A 7,158-nucleotide genomic window follows, 5' to 3' on the forward strand; every position below is an offset into this window, starting at 1 on the left:
AACGAAGCCTCGTTTACTGAAATCACATGACTTTGGCAGTTTGATACGTGCTCCAAACCACTGATTCGAAACAAAAGATTCGTTAAGCTTCGAATCTTCATGAAGCAGTGTTTTGAAATCGCCCATCACTAGATATAGTTGAATAAAGTTGTTATTTTGTTTTTTTTGGCGCACAAAAACTATTCTCGTCACTTCATAACATTAAGGTTGAACCACTGTGGTCACTGTTTTAAATATGTCTTTAGTACCTTTCTGGGCATTTGAAAGTGTTAATTTAACTTGCTGTCAATGGAGGCCTCACTGAGCCATCGGATTTTATCAAAAATACCTTAATTTGTGTTCTGAAAATGAACAAAGGGTGTGGAACTGCATGAAGGTGAGTAATTAATGACAGAATTTTCATTTTTGGGTGAACTAACCCTTTAATGTAGAGCTATTTTATCCTACACTCTTAAAAATAAATTTCTTAGTGTGAAGAACATTTTAATAACCTAAAGATATAACCACTTTAAAGATCCTTTTGTGGAATGAAAAGATTCCATAGATGTTAAAAGTTATTCATGGAAAAATAATCCAATAAAGAACCTTTATTTTAAGAGTGTATATTCTTTTTACAATAAATTGAAAAAAAAAAAAAAAAAAAAACATGAACTTTGAACACGAACTTTCCACCCAAACATAAAATCAGTTCAGCTAATTCAAAATTATAACAAAATTTTCTCTTCCTTAATATAAAACTTTAAAGCAGCCTGAGTGTCATAAAAAGTCTAGGTCAGGAACTGTCTTTAGAGAATTTTAGCATTATCACTATCTTCTTGAAGTCTTGAAGGGGAAAATGTCCAAAAGCAGTCAGTGCTCTTAAAAATAAATGATGTGAATTTTATATTTCTAAAATGAGGAAATCCATGAATGTTTAAGCAGTCTTCTAGCCAGCTCAAGGCACTAGAGTATATGAGTGCTTTTATACACACAGACGAAACATTCTGGTTATGGACAAATTAGGGTCATCTCATGGACAGTAAGGTCTCATCATCATCCTGCAGATCTGTTTGGATATATCCTGTTTTTCTATGTTAATGTACACTCTTAGCAAAAAGAAGTTCAGTGAGGTTCTATACAGAATTTCTCAATTTTAAAGAACACTTTTACCAAAAAGGTTCTATATAAGAAATAGGGGAAGCCCTAAAAGTTTCTATATATGAAGGTTTCTTAAAGCTTCTATTTAACCTTTTCTTCAAAGAGTGTATGGTAGCATGATCTTAAGACCATGACCAGAATATTTTTCTAAACACTTTTCTACTTCTCACCAGTTAAATCACCTCCTTGTCAGAATTCAGTACCCTACACATACTAGTGTATATGTTTTTTTTTTTTTTTTTAATTGGGCATCTGAAGCCACAGTCCCTCTCTTAGTTTGTCTCCATCCTCCCATTATTGTCTCGATTCACATGTGGTAGAAAATATATGGACTATCCACACCTCACTTAGTTCCCCTGAGGGACTGGGAGAAGCAAACAGGCAAACATCTATGATGCTTTGCTGGACACCTCAGGGTACGCATAGCGTGATGTTCTTCTTTTATATTGGTCTGCAATTAGATTTTTGGTCGCTCTTGCAATGGCTTCATGAAATATTTATAGAGCACACAGATAGCTCTCTAAAGTATGGCTGTATAACAACATGACTAGTGTAAAAAAAAAAAAACTGTAAAAGCAAAGAGAACTTTGGCCTGCAAATGGAGTATAATAAAATGACATGATTCAAATGACTTGAAAGACAGTGTATCACGCTGACAATAATTTCCGACAGTGGTGTGCTTTTAATTATCGCCTAAAATGCAACATGAACATATTTTGTTTCACTGTAAACACCAACAGATTTCATTTTAAAAAAATCTGATTTATTTATAAGAAAAAAAAGTAGAACAAGATATTGTGTGTGATAATCTAATTTATTGCCATATTGAGCACATAACATACATGGTGTTCAAGAATTATTACACCAAACACTAAATAACACATGTAAGCATGGCTGATTGGGCTATTCTGTGAGAATATATATTATATATATATATATGTAACAAGGTTCAATGTTTAGGAAGGAAGAGGACAGGGTCGGGTTGACTACTGACTGCTTTATTCAACAAATTCAGCAAAAAAGAAAAGGTGTGCAGACAGGCACAAAACGGTCATAAATCAATCACAAATTCTCTCCACAACAAAACACGACACATCCAGCGTGGGCAGCAGTCAGTAGTCCTTCTCTCTCTCTCCCACTCCTGTTTCTCCTGGCGTTATATACTCTCTCCACACCAATTACTGAAACAAGAGACAGGTGTTCGTCATTTGCATTTAACCCACTCTTCCGACTAATGTACAGCACCGGCCGTTCCTCCCCCTCTATCTCCTGGGACAGGACGGCACCCAGCCCCCTGTCCGACACGTCTGTCTGCAACAGAAATGGGAGAGAAAAATCAGGAGAGTGTAACAACGGCCCGCCACATAAAGCAGCCTTCACTTGGGTAAAGGCCTGCTGGCACGGCTCCGTCCACTGGACCGTATCTGGTGCCTCCTTTTTAGTGAGATCAGTCAAAGGGCTGGTGAGGTCCGAATAATTAGGTACAAACCTTCTATAATATCCCACCAGCCCTAGGAACTGTCTCACCTCCTTTTTGGTCTTGGGACGCGGACAGGTCGCAACTGCTGCCGTCTTATCAATTTGGGGACGCACCTGCCCATGTCCCAAGTGGAAGCCCAGATATCTTACTTCCACACGCCCAATTGCACACTTCTTCGGGTTGGCCGTGAGCCCAGCCCCTCTCAGCGATCTCAAGACAGCCCTCAAATGCTGCATATGCCGCTGCCAGTCATGACTAAATATAATTATGTCATCTAAATAGGCAGCAGCATACGCAGCATGGGGCCGTAAAATCCTGTCCATGAGACGCTGAAAGGTAGCCGGAGCCCCGAACGGAAGGGTGACAAATTGGTGTAATCCAAACGGCGTGGTGAAAGCTGTCTTTTCTTTAGATAACGGAGACAAGGGGATCTGCCAATATCCCTTTGTCAAGTCCAGTGCCGAATAAAAACGAGCCGTATCGAGCCGATCAAGCAGTTCGTCCACCCGTGGCATTGGATACGCGTCGAATTTCGACACAGCATTCACCTTGCGATAATCCACACAGAACCGAACCGAGCCGTCTGTTTTCGGAACTAAAACTATCGGGCTCGCCCAGTTACTGTTGAATTCTTCTATTACGCCCATGTCAAGCATTGCCCCTAATTCTGCCTGAACCACTTTTTTCTTATGTTCAGGCAAATGGTACGGCCGGCTGCGAACTACCACGCCCGGCTCTGTCTCGATATGGTGCTGAATCAAATTAGTACGGCCCGGTAGGGGTGAGAACACGTCCGCAAACTCTGCTTGTAATTTCGTTAGGTCAGTGAGCTGGGAGGGCGAGAGATGATCTCCTCCTGGGAGATCATCCTCTCCACCAATTACCGTTGCCAACATCACTGCCTCTGCCTCATTCCATTTTTTAAGGAGATTGAGGTGATATATCTGACGTGCCCCTCTCCTATCAGACCGTATAACCTCATAATCGAGATCTCCAATCTGCCGTGTGACCTCAAATGGTCCTTGCCACTTTGCTAATAATTTAGAGCTTGACGTTGGAAGCAATACAAGCACTTTCTCTCCCGGTGCAAATTTACGTAAGTTAGTTCCCCTGTTGTACAGCCAGCTCTGTCTGTCCTGGGCTTGTAACAAATTCTCCGTTGATAGCCGCCCCAAAGTGTGGAGTTTTGCTCTCAAGTCCATTACATACTAAATTTCGTTTTTACTCTGAGATGGTCCGTCCTCCCAAGTTTCTCTTAGGACATCCAGTACCGCGCGGGGCTGACGTCTGTAGAGAAGCTCGAAGGGGGAAAACCCCGTGGAGGCTTGCGGGACTTCTCGCACAGCGAACAACAGGGGTTCCAACCATTTATCCCAATTTTTGGTGTCTTCTTGCACGAATTTACGAATCATGGTTTTAAGCGTGCGATTAAAACGTTCGACCAGCCCGTCAGTTTGTGGGTGAAAGACGCTGGTACGGACCGCTTTAATGCCCAATAATTCGTAAAGTTTGCGTAAAGTACGTGACATAAACGCCGTGCCTTGATCGGTGAGGATTTCTTTTGGAATCCCCACCCGGGAGATTAAACTAAACAGTGCGTCCGCAACACTCTTCGTGGAAATGCTGCGGAGGGCCACTGCTTCAGGATATCGTGTTGCATAATCCACAATGACTAATGCAAAGCGATGTCCCCTAGCTGATCGCTCTAATGGCCTGATGAGGTCCATACCAATTCTCTCAAAGGGGACCTGCATTAATGGGAGGGGGCGCAAAGGCGCTTTTGGGGTGGCCGGTGGATTTACCAACTGACATTCACGACAAGACGCGCACCACCTGCGCACATTCTCGTGAATGCCCGGCCAAAAGAATCGGGTCATGAGGCGATTTAGTGTCGTTGCCTGCCCTAAGTGTCCAGCCATTGGATTAGAATGAGCCGCTTGGAAAAGCATTTCCCTGCGGCTCCTTGGAACTAACAACTGGGTTGTATCTTCTTTTGTCTGGGTGTCTTGGGTCACCCGATACAACCGATTTTTTATAACTGCAAAATATGTATAGGTAAGCGCCCCTCCAGGCTGGAGAGGCTGACCGTCGATGGTTTGGACCTGCTCAAATGCACGTTTTAGTGTCTCATCCTGAGACTGCTCCAGGGGAAGTCATCGCGATCCGAGAGAATTATTCTCTCAATTTCACTCTGTTCCCCTGAAGCAGCACTCAGTGGTCCCCGTTCAGTCTCTCCCGCCTGTACTTGCGCATCCCCAACCATCACATTTTTTCCCCAAGAGGCATCCGTGCATAAATAACCAAATAATTCAGAAAATGCTGGCCAATTTGTCCCCAAAATTAACGGATGCCGGAGGTGCGGATTAACTGCCACCTCAACACTATGCTTTTGGCCCCGGAATTGGATAATGACCGGCACTACCGGATATACCACCACATCCCCGTGCACACACCGCACCTTAACCACGCGACTTGTATCCAATGCCCCGGATGAAATCAGGCTTTGATGGATCGAGGTTTGGTTACAGCCTGAATCCACCAAGGCCTGATAGGTACCCCCCTTGATACTCACAGGTATTTGATACCAGCCAGCTTGACCGGGGGCAGTCTGCGGGGCGTCCGGGACCCGGACCATTGTCCCGACCTCCATCACCGGGCACCTGTCCACGAAATGCTCCGGGTCCCCACAACGCCAACAGGCTGGCCCAGACCTCCCCGCCGCCCCAGTGGCAGGGAATAGGGTAAATGATTGGCGTGGAGAAAGCGGAGAAACAGGAGCGGGGTCCTGCCCAGCGGAAGTCAGTCCCGCCCTCCTGGGCGGGGCTCTGGGACCCCCAAACTGGCTCTGGTCAAACTCGAGGATGGCCAGGTGGACGGGACCTGGGGAGAGGGACAGGACGAGAGAGAGGAACAGAAGGGGAAGAAGGAGAGAGAGAAGCAGATAGGAGGGGTTTGCCGACCCCTAGGCACGCCACCATATGGTCCTCCGCGAGGTGGATGGCCGAGTCCAGCGACGTGGGGCGGTGGCACTGGACCCACTCGGCTGTCTTCCGTGGGAGCCGAGTAATGAATTGCTCCAGTACCACTCGATCGACAATCTTCTCCACGTCGCTTCCCTCAGCCAACAGCCATTTGCGGCAGGAGTCCCGGAGCTGTTGGGCCATCACGAATGGTCGGCCGGACTCGCCCAGTTCCAGGGAGCGGAACCGCTGGCGATGTTCTTCAGGGCTCGACCCGCTGGAGGATGGCCCTTTTCAGGTCGTCGAACACCAGGAGATTCTGCACCGGAAGCTGCTGTGCCACTATCTGGGACTCCCCGGAGAGCAACGGGACCAGGCGCATCGGCCACTGGTCCCGCGGCCAGCCCGACAGCTCGGCCGTCTTTTGAAATAGGTCGATGAATACCTCCGGTTGTCCTCAGATCCCATTTTGTTGAGTGGTAGGTGGGTGGGCACAGCTCGAGGTTCCAGGGCTTCCGGTCGAACCTCCCGGTCAATCCAGCTCCGGAACCTCTCGCGGTCCTCCTGCTGGGCTTGGACAACGACTTGAAAACATCTCTCTTGATCCTGTCTCAAGTCCAGCAGGGCCTTGTGTTGTTCCTGTTGCATGACCACGAGGGAGGTGATAATCTCCGCAAATGGCGATCCGGAGAACGATTGCATGGCGGCGGCTTCCGTCTTCCTTCCCGGGTTTTGGCACCAGTGTAACAAGGTTCAATGTTTAGGAAGGAAGAGGACAGGGTCGGGTTGACTACTGACTGCTTAATTCAACAAATTCAGCAAAAAAGAAAAGGTGTGCAGACAGGCACAAAACGGTCATAAATCAATCACAAATTCTCTCCACAACAAAACACGACACATCCAACGTGGGCAGCAGTCAGTAGTCCTTCTCTCTCTCTCCCACTCCTGTTTCTCCTGGCGTTATATACTCTCTCCACACCAATTACTGAAACAAGAGACAGGTGTTCGTCATTTGCATTTAACCCACTCACTCACCGTTCGTCTCCTGACTCTCTCTCCCGCTGCCGACTCCGCTGAACCACGCCCCCCTCGCCACAATATATATATATATATATATATATATATATATTTTTTTTAGAGTGACAGAAGTGTAATTCAGAAGTGTGGATATATACATGTTTGGCTCATTTAAAAATGATAGCCACCTGCTGCAGCACTATTAATAAAACAACATACTGTATAGGCCTACCATATTTACTGACACAAACAGGACTGGGAAAACTGATTGCTACCAACAGGTAGTGTCCTTATACTGTATGTAGGCTACATAATGAAGGCTCTTTATCAATTCAGGCTTTTCAGTCAGTCCCATTGCCACAGGTGTATAAAATCAAGCACCTAGCCAAGATTTCAGTGAATTCAAGCGTGGTACTGTAATAGGATGCCACCTTTGCAATAAGTCAGTTTGTGAAACGTCATCCCTGCTTATTCCACGGCCAATTGTAAATAGAATTGGAAAGTGGAAGCGTTTAGGAACATCAGCAACTTAGCCACGAAGCGGAAGACCACGTAAAGTCACAG

This window comes from Ctenopharyngodon idella, chromosome 5 (genome assembly GCF_019924925.1).
Source record: "Ctenopharyngodon idella isolate HZGC_01 chromosome 5, HZGC01, whole genome shotgun sequence".
NCBI lineage: Eukaryota > Metazoa > Chordata > Actinopteri > Cypriniformes > Xenocyprididae > Ctenopharyngodon > Ctenopharyngodon idella.